At 37.9% G+C, this 16,166-nt stretch overlaps 1 pseudogene; it reads right to left on the bottom strand.

The window, feature by feature from the left end:
• Positions 1-921: 921 nt before the first annotated feature.
• Positions 922-16,166, bottom strand: part of LOC149142731 (disease resistance response protein 206-like) — a 44,314-nt pseudogene continuing 29,069 nt past the window's right edge.

Here is a 16,166-nt window from a genome sequence, read left to right as displayed (position 1 = left end):
TTTGAGAACTTGATTATATAGGATAGGTAAAAACTCCTAGATATTTTAAAATTCAACTTTTTTTAGCCGAGATTATTTGGGGATGCCTCCTTCTTGAACCTAACTTAAACAATACAGGCTAGATCATGCTTCGGGAAACTTGAACATGGGTAGATGAGATGGTAGGCCACAATCCAAACTACTCAAATGGAGAACCCATTAAGAATTCTTCAAAATTTATTTTTAATATCTATGCCCAATTTCCATGATGATCTTGTATATATATTTTCTGGTAGTCATAAAACAATAGCAATCATAAAGATATACATTCATATATCTATCTATATGTAAAATATATACGATTATCTCACATATACATTATGCTAAAACCAAAGTAAGCATGGCAAGAACCAAACCTGATGGTTATGGCTTGGTTCACAGGCAAATCAAACTTGGTTGTTGGACCCCCTAGAATTGGTCCAGAAACCTACTTCTAGGAATTGTTGTAGCGAAAATTTCCAATATTAAAAATAGCAAGACTTTTGAAATGGACAGATGCAACAATGTAATAGTCTTGAGATGGTTGATCTGCAGTGACCAGAACAAAGTAATTATGTATAAATAAACATTCATGACTCATTATTAACATTGTGTGATCTTCTTTATCTCTCTAATACAAGTGATTACACCATATGGCACCATATCGAGTGTTTTCTCTCTTATTTATGGGTTGCATTTTCTATTTTATTCAGAGCCAAAAAGCAGTGCACACACTAGCAGTAGGGAAGTTAGCCCAGAACAAGCTACCAACAGATTAATAGAATACAGTGATGGCTAGCAGATTAACAAAAGATGCAACCATATATGCAATACGGCTACCTGGAAAAATGAAAAAAATAACATAGCAATACTCAAACATTATATCATCATCTAAGGGATATATCAGTAGCACTCATAAAGTGTGATGTTCAAACGGAGTCAGAAATAAGCCTCTCCCTCGAACGTATCGGTGAAAAGGGTGGTGATCCCTCTTGCCATGAAAAAATCACTGGTGCCTCCCACCACAGATAAATCCCTGTATTCAACAGTGGCTGGATCAGCCCCAGCCAATGTGATCATGCCCTTATAATCAGTACAGTTGATCACAATCGTGAATGAAAACCAAGCACTATAAGTGTTCTTCATGTCATAGAAGTATAATCCCTGAGCTCTGCCCATAGGAGGGGAGTGTAGATTGTTGTCGAGTGTTAGAGGATCGTCGAAGACTACCATATCTCTGAATTTGTGATCGTGGCTACTAAAGAGAGTGGTAAGGTTTCCTCCCTGAGGAGCAACCACAATGGTAGATGTTGCGTTGTGCTCGTTGGAGCCATTGTAAAGGATCTCATGATAATACAAAACCAGATTCATGCAAGGCTTCAATTGAAGCCTAGTGTTCTTATTCCCCCTTCTATTATTGGACGCATACTAGAGCCCATAGCAGAAAAACTAGAGCCCACAACGGAATTGATAGAAACAACAAGTTCAAGAGTTTAGCACTTTTCACGCAGCTTGCCATGCTCGAATTCTATAGATAGGGAACTGGTGAAATTTATGCCCAGATCATAGGCATAGATGCAACTTAGAAAATAGAAAGGAACTATGTGACTCAAACTATGTGAGTTCCATCTCTATTTCTAATCTATTTATAGACGATTCTAGGAGTGCAGCTAGTCTCAAATAAAAGAGTATAAAAATATTTTTTTTCCCTAAGTCACAAATAAAATAATACATACATATCCCATTAACACTAAGATAGTGGCCTACATAAGATTTATGAAAGGGATTAAAAGCGTTTAAACTTGAAAGTCATCTAATAATTTTGCATAGTCGGGTAAGGATATCTTCACAGAGGAAATTGAATTGATTTTGATATTTTCCTAAACTTGCGGTAGGCCGGGAAGTATCATAACAGGAATTTTGAAATGGGCAGATGCAACAATGTAATAGTCTTGAGGTGGCTGATCCGTAGTGACCAGAATAGAGTAATTGTGTATAAATAAACATTCATGACTCATTCTTAACATCATGTGATCTTCTTTATCTCTCTAATACAAGTGATTACACCTTATGGCACCATATTGAGTGTTTGCTCTCTTATTTATGGGTTGCATTTTCTTCTCTCCAACATACTTATGGACTCTCTCTAGGGCACTTATGGATCAGCTATAGGGTGCACTTGTTAGAGTTTTAGTCTGCTGCCCTAATGCTCTTTTATGCCCTTGTTGATAACATAAATTAGGGCTTGTAAGGTGGTTCCATTTGATCCCTTCACTCTCTTATGAATCTCAGCACAGTACAAGAGCAGGTGTCAACCTCCCTTATTCATTTTTCTATCACTTAGGATTTTATTCTTGTTGTTTGCACTGATATTTTTTGTGATCAAACTTTCTATGCAGAGAAGTGCCTAACATGAGGAGGTTTCCTTGCTATTTTTCATGGTTTTACTAGCTAGAGAATGCACCATTGTTTTATGTACCTATTTGGAAATCTTGTGCATAGAGGTGGAGCACCTAATTTTGTAGACCCTAGTCTTCCCTTTTCATTTCTATAAAATAAATGCGAGGGTATGGGTCAACAATAGAAATTTGATGTTCAACAGTTTAATGGTTTTTTTGTAGCAGATTTTCATGTGCATAATTAATGACCATTAGTGATAAGTTTTGATAAGCAGCTATTGAGTTATGTTATTTTTTTCTACAGTATTTGTTTATAAATTCGTTACAGATAGTTGTTTTTAGAGGTTGTTTATTTTAGGTTGTACACGGAGGTGGATTCGGTGCTTGATGTTGGTACCAAACTATAGCCTTACTGGAAGGAATCAACTTCAAAGCTATTGCAATTGATCTTGCTCCTCTGGCATAGAATCTAATGATCTGAAGAAAATTGCATCCCTTGATCAATAAGTTAAGCCATTAAGAGAGTTCTTTGAAAATATTGGTGATGAAGAGAATGTGATAATCTCTTCCAGTGCGTACTTCTTCCTTGAAAGAACAAACAACATTGCACATGTTGCATAGTTTTTTTTTTGTAATGATTCACAAGTATGTCTCTCTAACCACACATTCACTTTGATCTAGCTTCACTTTGTTCTTTTTTCCTTGAAATAACAAACAACGTTGCATATATTGCATGGTTTTTTTGTGATTATTCACAAGTATCTCTCTAACTGTGCATTCACTTTGAAAAGAAATGTTACATGGGGGGGACATGGTGGGTGGCATTGGGCACACCCCCCATGCTTCCCATGGTCCCAAGACAAGGGAATTCAGTGGGAGATGTTTCCCCATGTCCCCATTTTACCAAAATTTGGGGAAACATTGAAGGGGACATATCCCTTTTCCAGGGGTTTCCTGACACCGCCCTCCAAAAACGTGGCACTCCTAGTTGTTGCCCCATAATTTTTGTCCAATGACCTTAGAAGAAGTACATTTTAAAAATTACAAAAATTCAAAACCCTAAAACAAATGTAAATATCTATTTCATGCTTTTATTATTCATGTTTTTTACTTGTCATTGTTTCTCATATAATCGAATTTTTATTTTTAGCATTTTGTACAGGGGTCCCTATGTTTAGAGCCCCAACGAAGTTACCCTTGGTTTTCCTAAAATTTGGGGGTTGTCTTTACACGTCCCTGAGACATTTCTTTCACAGAAAATTGGTGGAACATTATTGAAAAATAATGAATATGGAATTAAAGAAAGAGAATATTTATGGTTTTATATTAGAGACATATTAAAAGGAATAAAGAACGTGGATTCCTATAATGATTGATCATTGCCTATCACAGGCTAATTTTGGAAATATATTTTTCTGCCTAGAGTAAGCCCTACTCAAATTGCACTTATGTTGATTTTATCTTCTCTTTTACAATATGTAAAGATTTTTGGTTTTGTTTGGTGAGATATTGTATTAAAAATAACATTTTAGTATCCTTGTTAATCACTTGGGTTGGTTGAAGTCTGTGGCAGATTGATGTGATAACTGCCACAAGTACATAATTTTTTATGTAGCAAACCTTGCAAAAATATAATGTTTACAACATATTTTATGGTAGGAATAATTTAAATGCATCAAATAGTATTTCCAAAATTACTGGAGATAATTTGTTGAAAAGAATCCAATCAGAAGACTTGGATAACTGCCTAAAAAAGATAGGTGTGTTTTCAGTCATCCGATGGGATTTGTTGAGGCAGAGCATTTTCGAGTGAAGTTATATGATGAGTCCTTATCATAGGTCTAGCCTTGTGAGAAAGGTGAAGGTGCAGAGTAACAATTGTTCTTCCATCAAGATAACTAAAAATTCTCTAAATTGTCCATGTTGTCAAAACTCCATGAATTAGGAAACATTCTTTATAGTCATTAGATAGCAATAAGAAGGATTTATGCAATCTTGTGCATCTCAATTTTTGATAGCCAGTAGCAATGACACTCTTAAATAATCACCTGCATTATAGAAGAACTTGTTGCTACTATATGAACAAGTCGCGAATGTATTGGATGCCACTAGGTGTTTGTCAATGTCAAAGTAGAGAGAGAGATTTGATATGCCTTTTGAATGCTTGATGTGATTAAATGGAGAATGCTTGTTATTCCTTGTAGTTGCTTGGCTTCTTTATACTTCCTAGCCTAGTTGCTTGTTATTCCTAGATTTATTCCCTATTTTCATAAGTCTAATAAAGATTGGGGACATCTTGATATTGAAGAATCATTGCCTCTTGTTCTGCATGTGACTTTGAAAGAGCTTTCTTAGTTTCCTTTTCTCTTTTTCCCAAGTGCCCAGTCCCCATCCTAACTTGCCCATCTTTCATACTTACTATTTTATCATGTTTAGGTTTATATTTGTAGCTTAACATTAAGATCATTTCACTAGAAATTAATGTAGTTAGCTTCAACCTCTTCCAATTACTGACCATTTTAACACAAATGATTCGATCTCTCATCAACAGTCCAACAATAGTTGATTGCAATTCCCAAAAATAATTCAAACCTTTCTATAGGAAATTCCTGTAGCTAGTGTCTAACGGAATCACAGTTGTAGAACCAATTACTAGAGCTAGACACATACAAATTTATGTGTGTATCTTCACACTCAAATTTCATTCATCACACATAAACTGCTCTAGCATGTAAATTGTTAGCATCCATCCGATCAGATCTTATTCCATTTGCATAGGCTATTAGAGGTATTGGATTGAGGGGCCCAATTGAAGTTTCAATACATCAATGTTCACATGCTATGGATTTGAAGGAATGTGCAAGATTAAGTAATTGCTAATGTTCAACTGACAGAGCATAGCAACTAGAAATGCGTAAACTTCCTTAGTTGTCCTTGATGTGTGAAAATAATTGAGTCCTCTGAATTATTCTATTTCAAACATTGGACTCCTATGTAGATATTACTTGGCAAAGAACAAAATTCTTCCAGCAGACCCCGAACTTGGCCAGTTGTAAATGGGACAAGTAATTTATATGTTTCTTACACCTTAGAAGTTTGATTTTGAAATTGCATGATTATAGTATTCAATAGACTTATTATAGTTATAGCCAGTTATTTTTCTAGATTCCACTTATAAAGACGATAAATTCATTCTTCTAGATGACACACATATTTGCACCATACAAAAAACTTACTGGGGTTATAGAGCCAAATTTTCTCCTGGAAACAATGTTTTTCTGCCTATTCTATTTTCTAAGTTACCAAGTTTCACATAGGGGTTCAGATACAGATCCATCAGGTTTTTGAAAAGCCAGGTTCTGGATTTCTCACGAATAAGGCTCTATAGGCTAAGCTCTTTTGGAGATTCTACTCAGATAAGGATAATCTTTGGAGCAAAATTCTGAGAAGCATGTAGATTATATGAAAATACGACACAAGAGAGGTTTTATTGCTAACCGATTCATGTCTTGTCTATTATTTCAAATTTCAATTTTCTCCTGGAAACAATGTTTTTCTGCCTATTCTATTTTCTAAGCTACCAAGTTTCGCATAGGGGTTGAGATACAGATCCATCAGGTTTTTGAAAAGCTAGGTTCTGGATTTCTCACGAATAAGGCTCTATAGGATAAGCTCTTTTGGAGATTATACTCAGATAAGGATAATATTTGGAGCAAAATTCTAAGAAGCGTGTAGATTATATGAAAATACGACATCAAAGAGGTTTTATTGCTAACCGATTCATGTCTTGTCTATTATTTCGAATTTCTTGAAATCTTGTGATGAAACTATCCAACCATAGAAGTTTGAATCTTGGAAGACTCTAAATTCTTCGAGGAATGTTTAGTGTGAATCACAATCTCCTTTGTCTGTCCCTTCATGTGGAACATGTTTTTGACATACCTTGAACTAATTTAAAGGAAACTGAGTATCTATATCTATTGTTAATTGGTATTAGAGAAGAACAAGAGAAATCAACATCAAATAAGATCAAGAGAAAGAGAAGACAATAAATCAAGAAAGCCATAATGTATAATGTATGAAGCCACAAATAAAGGGCTTTACATGGAATTATTGATGAAACCCAAATACATTAAAGAGTTTTACCCGGGTTTGCTATATTTGGAGAAAGTGCTGGGGAAATATCAAATTTAGGAGAAAGTAGATAGATCTATTAAATAGGGAGAAAACTCCCACCTTTTTTATTGAGGCCTTACTCCCAACCTCCCTACAAGATTACTTCCTGCTACAGTTGTTTAAAATTAACACTATACATTCAAAGGAGTAATCACTTGACAATGAATTAGAATGTTGAGGCCTTTGGGGTACAATTCAAAGAATTTATGTTATTTCCTATCCTTAAGAAGATTCTAGAGTTTTAAAAGAACTTTTGTTATTGCCTATCCTTGAGAAGATTCTAGAGTTTAGATTAGGTAGTTTATGTTTGCAGGTCTTACCAGTAATTCCTAAGTTCATTGTTGTATCCTTGGGGGAGTGATTCAGAATTTTGTAGTGTCAAATAATAAAATTCAGACATTGCAACATAGATTGACAGATTGTTTTTAAGAACAGATTAATTTTTGTTCAGGTGTCTTGAGTCTGTACAAGTTCAAGGTGTAGAAGAATTGTCATATGGAAACCCAAGTTTAATATTTGCTCAGGTCAGAACCCTAGTCAAAACTCTGTTTTTGGATAGGGTAGGACAAACTAAGTGTGGAATGTTGTGGAGTAAGTCATGGAGTGGACTAAGTTATTGGATTGAAGTGAGTCAAAAAAATGAGTGAGTCAGTGCTGAGGGTGTGCAACAATGTGGAGATGAATGAGGATGAAAGTTTTTTGAAAGCTTTCCAAACTTTTACTCTTTTTGTGAAGAAGATAGAGTGGTGTGAAGTCTGATGGATGAATTGGTGCTACAGAGTTTGTTGGGGCGTGAACGAATGGACTTTGACTCCTTTTAGTAACCGATCTAGGAAAAGATGAGCATAGAAAGTTGCATGCAATTCCTAATCAAACCTACCACACTATTCTTTGAATTCTGAAAGAATACAGGGAGTTTTTGGTTCAGACTATTCACCATAGTTGGGACTATAACCTTCTCTTTTCTTACACGATTAATCTAGAACAAACTAGTTAAAATGACATTGATAGGATCACCATAGACCTTTATCTCTTAAAACTTTTCACCTTCACCATGTTGGCTCTAGAATAATTACTCTGAGAAAAGAAAAACATGGAATAATTTCTCGAATAAGACTCTATAAAGTGGTTTAAGAAACATGGAAATCAATATATAAATACGAATGATAATTTGTATCCTTCACATATGATTAGCTGAGAGTTTAATGCAACTCTGGTTATCACAATAAATCATAGTAGGGTACAAGTGTGACCTGAACAACCCGACTAGGATCTTCCTCATCCATATAGCCTCACATGCAGCAAAACTTGCTACCATATACTCGGCCTCTGCTGAACTGAGTGCCACGGATCTCTGCTTCCTGTTGTACCAAGAAACTATTGTCAACCCGATACTGAAGATCCCTCCAGATGTGCTCTTTCTGTCCGTTGGGCTCCCTTCCCAATCTGCATCTGTGAAGCCACATAGCTTCACCTCATCCTCCTATCTGTACCACAATCCATATCCTGATGTGCCTCCGAGATAACGCAATACATGCTTGCCTACCTTCCAGAAGAGCTTGGTTGGCTTAACCATAGCTTGTGAAAGCTGGTTAATAGCATAGCATATATCGGGTCGTGTATTGACCAGATACATAAGCGACTCCACCAATTGTTGATAAACAGTGGCATCCACTACTTCTGCTGAAGTAACATCCTCCTTCCTCCAACCTCCAGGAAGAGGAGTATCAACAGGCTTGCAGCCATGCATGTTGAACTTCTCCAGTATCTCCCGCGCATACTTACCCTGAGAAACAAATAGTCCATCACTACGCTGCCAAATTTCCAATCCTAGGAAATAATGAAGGAGGCCCAAGTCCTTCATCTCAAACTCTCTAGCAAGATCCTCCTTGCATGAAAGTATCAACAGCTCATCTCCCATCAAAATCAAATCATCTATATAAAGTACAATGATAAGCAATTTACCCTCAACCACAATCTGGTATAGGTTAGGATCTGTCTCACTCTTGGAGAATCCAAGTCCGGTGAAATAACTGTCTATCCATGTGTACCAAGCGCGAGGTGCTTGTTTCAACCCATACATCACTCTCTTGAGCCTCCACACATGCGACTCGTTGTTGAAGATCTCGAAACCTTTGGGCTGCTCTATGTACACCTCCTCCTCAATGACTCTGTTGAGGAACATAGTCTTCACATCCATCTGATGAATGTGCCACCCCATCTGCGCTGAGAGAGCAAGAATTGTCCGTATGGAAGAATACCTTGCGATAGGTGCAAAGGCCTCCTCATAATCGATCCCCTCTATCTGTGAGAAGCCTCGGGCAAAAAATCTTACCTTGTAGTTCTCCACACTCCCGTCAACTACCTGCTTCACTTTGTAGATCCATCTCGAACCCACCATTGATTTCCCCTTCGGTCTTGGGATAATCTCCCATGCACTGTTTCTGATAATCGAATCATACTCTTCCACCATGGCATCTACCCATGCGGGATCCTCCACAACTTCCTCGAAAGAGGATGGCTCAGTCAGGACACATTTGCTCACAAGGGCCATGTATCCAGTGTACCGATAAGGTGACTGTCTCTGTCTGCGTTGTGCTGTAGGTGGTCCTACAACCTTCTCTGCATCTTGAGCCAGTCGCTCAGCTTCTGTAGTGCGCTTCCGCCCTCTGATGGTTGGCGCTGCATGAGTGGTCTCTTCCACTCCATGAACTTCATCTTGTCGCTGATCCACGTCCTGAAGTTCATCTTTAGGAACTAATAGCTCCTCATTTGCATGCAAGTGTGACTCCCTCTCAAGCGAACACTTCATGGCTTTCTCCTCCTGAAATTTGATATCCCGTCGCACAACATTCTTGTGACTGTCTGGAAAATACACATGATAGTTGTGGGGCATATCAGTGTACCCCACAAATATCCCAACCTCTGTGGTCGGCTCCAGCTTCTTCCTGGCATCCTTCGTCACATGCATGTAAACAGGAGAACCAAAAATCTTCAAATGGGAAATATCAGGCCTCTTACCAGAATAAGCCTCCTCGGGTGTACTCATGCCAAGTATTTTGTGAGGATAACGGTTCTGCACATATACTGCAGTATTGCATGCCTCCACCCACAAGTGAAGGGGTAGGCTCTGATCATGCAACATCGCCCATGCAGCACCCACGATCGTTCTGTTTTTCCGCTCAGCAACCCCATTCTGCTGTGAGTTATGGGGAGCTATGAGCTCTCTTCGAATCCCTTTTGCGCTGCAGAAGTCCTTGAACTCGCCAGAGATGAATTCACCACCATTTTCACTCCTAAGTGCCTTCACCTTCTTCCCCGATTCCTTCTCGACTAGTGCTTTGAACTCACAGAACTTTGAGCATGTCTCGCTCTTCTTCTGCATGAAGAAGATCCAACACTTTTGAGAGAAATCATCAACAAAGATCACACAATACTTGTGCTTTGCTGTCAAAGCTACTGAGAAAGGTCCACACACGTCTATGTGAATTCTCTCAAGGATCGTCGTGGTGCGACTATCCTTCTTGTGAAAGGTGGCTTTCACAAATTTTCCCAAAGTACATCCCTTTCACTGATCTGACTGCGCAAGAGTGCCTTTAGGAAGCCTAGTAGAAATTTGTTGTAGTATCTTCAAGGCTCCATGGTGAAGGTGGCCCAATCTCCTGTGCCACAACTCGCCATCATCCTGGCTCACCAATCCTTCTGCCTTGCATGCCATTGCTGCGCAGCCATCTACATGCAACTAATAAAGGTTCTTGACTTGAACCCCTATATTCTAGGTTTTTCTAGTTGTCTTACTGTGCAGGAAAGCCTTTCCCTTGCTGAAAAAAACATCATATCCCCTATCTTCTAACATTGCCACAGAGATAAGATTCTTCTTCAATCCTGGAACATGCATCACTTCCTTTAATACGAAGGGTTTACCAGAATCCCTCTCAAAGGAAATGGTACCGATACCGGTTGCACTGTATCTACCATCATCACCCATCTCGATGTGCACTCCAGGATCTTTCTCATCTAGATCAAAAAACAAATCTCGATCTCCTGTTATGTGAAAAGACGCACCACTGTCCAAGAACCATACCGATCCCAGCACACTTGATACCAAGCATGCGATAAGTGAAAAATCTAGCTCAAACTGCAAGGTTAAGGCGTCTCTCGCTGCAGATCGAGCAACTTGCTTATTTTTCTTCTTTTGCGGACAATTTGTGGCATAATGTCCTGCTGGTGATAGTGAAAGCACTTCACCTTGGACATGTCTTGCTTCTTTCCTTTCGCGCTAGAATGAGAAACTTTCTTGTTCTTCCCCTTCTTTGATTTGGCAGCCAAAGTGCAATTTTCTTCATCAGATGCCTTTGATGAAGATCCATCCCTGGTATTCCACTTGATCTCCTCTTGCACAAGATCTGACCAAAGTCTCTCCCATCCTGGCAATTTCTCCTGACCATTGACAGAGTCCTGATAGGAATGCCAACTCTTAGGAAGACCAATGAGAGCCAAGCTCACCAATTCCTCATCATCAAGAGTCACCCCCACACTTCCCAGCTCATCCCGGCATTGGGTGAACTTCGGGAGATACTTGGGCATACTGTCTCCTTTCTCACACTTAATGTTTCTGAGTTTATCCTTGAGCACCAACTTCCTCTAGTCTCTCTTGCTTTGGAATAAATCTGTCAACGCTTTCCACATCAAGTATGGAGAAGCCTTTCCATGTAGGCTGGATACAATGTGATCCTTCACGTCCTCTAACAGAATCCTTCAACACTTTGCTGTCTTCTTTTGCCAAGCCTGAACGTGAGCAGCATCAGTAGGCTTTGGGACCTCAGCCTCTATGAAATCCTTCAACCCATTGTCATCTAACACCGCCTCCATCCTATCTTTCCATGCAATATAATTTGAGCTGCCTTCAAGGGCATACTCTAATCGCAATCCATTGAAAGACATTTCAAATTCAACACCAAGAAATAATTGTTGCAAATTCGAATTCCACCAGCTCAAAACTCAACCGCTTCTGATATAAAATTCATGAGAACAAAGTATTTCTCGTATAGAGATTGACTGTATGGGAATTTACTGGATATCTCACCTTCCAAAAGAAGGATGAATCCAAAGGCTACCTGGCCCGATTACAGACTCTGCCAGAAGAAATAAAATGTAATCACTTTCTGAATAATAGATCTGATGATCAACTCTGCTCTAATACCATGTAGAAATTTTGAATAATATAACACTTATTCACAGAGATTATCCTGATTATCCACTATTTGTGGAATGCATGCATAATACATAACCTCCTCTACCATTGATCATCAATTTGCATAATTAGAAACAATCGCATGTGTCCATTGAAACATCAATCACACATATCAACACAGTATGTACTGGGGAAAGAATACAGCTGAAAACCCCCAACTATCTGTATATTATAATGATAGAGAACATGTAACAATACATAGTACAATACACCTCACAAGTACTCAGTACTATCTCCACCTGCTACACACAAACTAACTCAGATCTGAATCAAGTCACAGGTTCAAATCTCCTCCACTATTTGCCTGCCTCTACTGCACAATCCAAAATGAAAATAGGAATGATCCAAGCTCAAATTCCCTTGGCATGTACTGTGTAATCCTCATTGGAAATCTCAATCAATGATTGTGCAAATCTCATGCACAGCTATAGTCACAACTGATAGTAGACTCACCCTTTCACCCACCTCTAACACTTCTCTCCACTGAACTGTCCATGCACTGAGTTAACTGATGTATTCTTTAGTTTATTTATGAGTTAATAATTAGTGAATTAATTAATAATTAATTCACATCACTCATCACTAGTGTATTTGGCAGTTAGACTAAATACAACTAGTTCAACTAAGTCAAACTGAACACAACTCCATCAACTCCTTAATCAACTCCACCAAACTCAATCACTTGAGTTCTAATTGAAGTCCATCATGCAATAGCTCAACTAACCCATAAGAAAAACATATTTCCTTCTGGCAGTTGCATGTGCCACATCCGTAGCTCGAACTGAAGTGCTGCAAGAGGATAAGATAATGTTTAAACTCCAAATATTATTAAGAGATAATAATATTCGACTGTTCTATTTTTAGACTGGCAGTCTAAAAATAGACTCTGCCCATATGTATAAAAATAGAAGTCCATCTATTTTTACCAACATGACCAATCATCCATAAATAGCATCCTACAACTCATAGACCATGATCCATATGTCTAAAAATAGACTTTGTGCCGAAAATAGCCTGCGGGCCCACTTAGTGAAGGAGACTTCTTTTGACTAAGCTCCATCATCTTGTTGCATTTTCAACACTGCTTTCATCTCTCTTCGTTACTCATTCTTTTCTACACTTAGAACCTCGTTCTGTTTATACAATCCCATGGTGTGCGGACCATGGGTAGGTCTATCTAGCTGACATTACATTACAAAACTAGGGCGGACAACCCTGTGACTCTATTATGACTTCTCGCTCTGCGCCCGAAATTCGTGAAGATTTTACAAAATACTTGCTCAAAACTTGGGCTTTAAGCCCAAAAACATGCCTTGGGGGGATTCCATGCCCAACAGGGAGAAATAAGGCCATCTCATTTAGTTAGAAAAATAAGAATCAAATAAGCAATTCATTTGGTTTAAAATATCAGAAAATGGAAACCACATCATAATTGAAACATGCTATTTTGTGCCGAAAGTTTCAAAAATCTACAAAGGTAGAGGGCTTGACCACAAAGATCCATTTGCAACCTTAAAAGCAGATATTCCAACATATTCGCAGCTAGGTGAAGTCCTTATAGTGGGTGATTTCAATGCTAGGATTGCAAGTGAGCAAGCTAGCATTCTTTGTTGTAAAGATGATTGCAACCCTATTTGGCTTACAGAAGAGAGTAATCATCAGTGGGAAATAATTTCAGAGGACAAGGGCTGCAATCTCTTTCGTGCACAACTGCTTACTCTATGTGGGGCCTTTGATTTAGTCATTTGTAGTGGCTTGACTAGATGGGAAAAGTTCAGTAATTTCACTTGCAATACCTACAATGGAGCAAGTGTAGTAGATTATGTAATTTTATCGCATGGTTAGTGTGAGAAAATGGAGGAAGTTTTGATTGGAGATTAGATGTGGGACTTAAAATCGGATCACAAGCCAATTTATTTATGTTTCTCTTGGACTAGAAAGAAATAATTAGAGTCAAAATTTTAGCATGTCCAACCAAATCTCCCACAGGGCAGAACTATTTTGACTTTAGAAAATCGTAATACCTTCAAAATGACGTTAGAGAGGCTCTTTGAGAAGGCAAAAATCACAATTCATAGCCTTCATAGTCATGAATTAACACGTTTAATTCAATGCGCATTTTCAAAGTGAAAAAAGGAGAAAAAATTAAGAAGTCTGAAACAAATTTCTTTCCGATTAAGGCTTGGTTTGACGGGGTATGCAAAAAGACAAGGAGAATGTGGAAAGATTCAAACAAGGATACCATAAAGCTCAAAGCTTACAAGAAGTTATTGAGCAAGAAAAAGGCTGAGCTCATGGTTTCAAGGAGGGAAGAACTAATATTCCTTGTGAAAAATAATCCCAAATTATTTTGGAAGGAGCTCCAACTGAAAAATATACAAATTGGAAATAGTATTACAGCTTCTAAATGGTTTGACTATGCAAGACAACTCTATGAGCAGGATCCCAAGGTTGACCCTCCCCCCTTAGTCAACACTGATAGTGAACTCTTCATAGTGAAATAGGTAGAGATGGGTATCAAGAAGTTGGGTAATGGAAAAGAAAAAGACTTAGATAAACTCCAAGAAGAATATCTAAAGCGGGGCTCAGATATCCTTGCACTCCACATTACAAAAAATTTCAACAACATCGTATAATAGGGGCTTCCCATAGATTAGACAACTAGTCTGGCAATACCTCTTTTCAAGAGTGTTCACATCAATAATCCATCTAATTATAGGACCATCATGATAAACCCTTTGTTTCCAAAGCTATTTGGAAGCATGATAGAAAATAAAATTAGCAAGTGGGCAGAATAAAGAGATAAGCGTGCTAAAGGGCAAGCAGGTTTTAGATCTAAACATTCCACAGTTGATCATTGTATAATTTTAAGGTATATCATTGAAAAATTTTGGGAGAAAAAGGAAGAATTCTTTTGTTGCTTTGTTGATTTCAGTAAGGCGTTTGACTCGATTGCTAGGGATAAGATTTCACACAGAATGGAGGAACTTGGTGTTCCTAAAAATTTAAGATCAATTGTGCATAGACTATATGAAGAGGTGAAAGTTAAAATTAGAACTTCAGCAGGAATTTCTGAAAGTTTTAGAAGTGATATCGGGGTCAAGCAAGGTTTCCCATTGTCTCCTACCTTTTTTGGTTTATATATCGACAAGCTTGAGGAGTGGCTAAATTTGCAACGAGGTGATGGTATATATTTTGGAAACTTTGTTATAAGGCTTATTTTGTATGCAGTGACCTTATTTTGATTGCTAAATTAGCTTTTGGCTTGCAAGAGCGCTTACTATTGCTTGAGAATTTTTATAGAAGTGTGGGGATGCAAGTCGATATCAGCAAAACGAAATTAGTAGTTTTCTCTAAGAAAAGAAAACACAACCAACATAAGTTCTACTTTGAAGGAAACATTCTAGAAGAAGTTGTAGATTACAAATATCCCTGAATTGACTTCAACAAAAATTGAAGCTAGGATGGTTGTAGAAAGAAAAGAACTTTGGGGGGTTGGAAAGCATTTTATGCTTTTCAAAATAGGTGTAGAGAGGCAGAGTTATGGGATTGGAAAACCACTCAAACTCTTTTTGGGCTTCTAGTGATTTTGGTGATTCTCTATGGTTGTGAACTATGGGCCAGTAGTAACTCCAACATGCAGTGGAGACAAATTGAGAAAATTCAGAAGCGTTTGATTACAAACAAATTCAAGATTAAAAGTGCAGTTCCTTATGCTATCTTGTTAAGTGAAACAGGGGTTGCTCCTATTGAAGAAATTGCTATGGTGTGAGTCATAAGGTATTTAAAAAAATTTAGCAAATGGAAGAGGGTAGATCGCCTTAGGTTGTCTTTAATGACAGATTATGTAACAACAAAAAAAACATGGAAGCAACAAAATAACAAATGGTTTAGTAAATGGGGTATTTTCTTGAACGCGTGTCCCATAAACAACAAAGAGATAAAAGATTTTGTTATGGAAAAGTTCCACAGACATACTTGGGATAATGAGCTAGGAAGAAAGAAAAATTACTATATTGAAGTGTTTAATCCCACTCATAGTCATCAACCAAAAGCATACATAGAGGCTAATATCTCTTGGAGAGACAAAATTCTTATTGCTCAGTTAAGGACTAATTCTCATCAACTCCGTTGTGAAACAAGGCACCGGAAAAGGCCAAAAGAAGTGTGGGGGAAAGAGTATGAATTTTTTGTTCTTTTGGAAAAGTGGAAACAAAAAAACATCTCATTTTAGAATGTGCAGCCTTCAAAGACAACATGGAAAGTTATGCAAATATGCTGACAGCTAGCTTTTTGGACAATCTATTTAGCGAGGGGTT

The sequence above is a fragment of the Pinus tabuliformis genome, chromosome X (assembly GCF_031772625.1).
Source record: "Pinus tabuliformis cultivar Carrire ecotype Pingquan chromosome X, CPIR1, whole genome shotgun sequence".
NCBI lineage: Eukaryota > Viridiplantae > Streptophyta > Pinopsida > Pinales > Pinaceae > Pinus > Pinus tabuliformis.
This window is presented reverse-complemented; position numbering and strand designations above follow the sequence as displayed.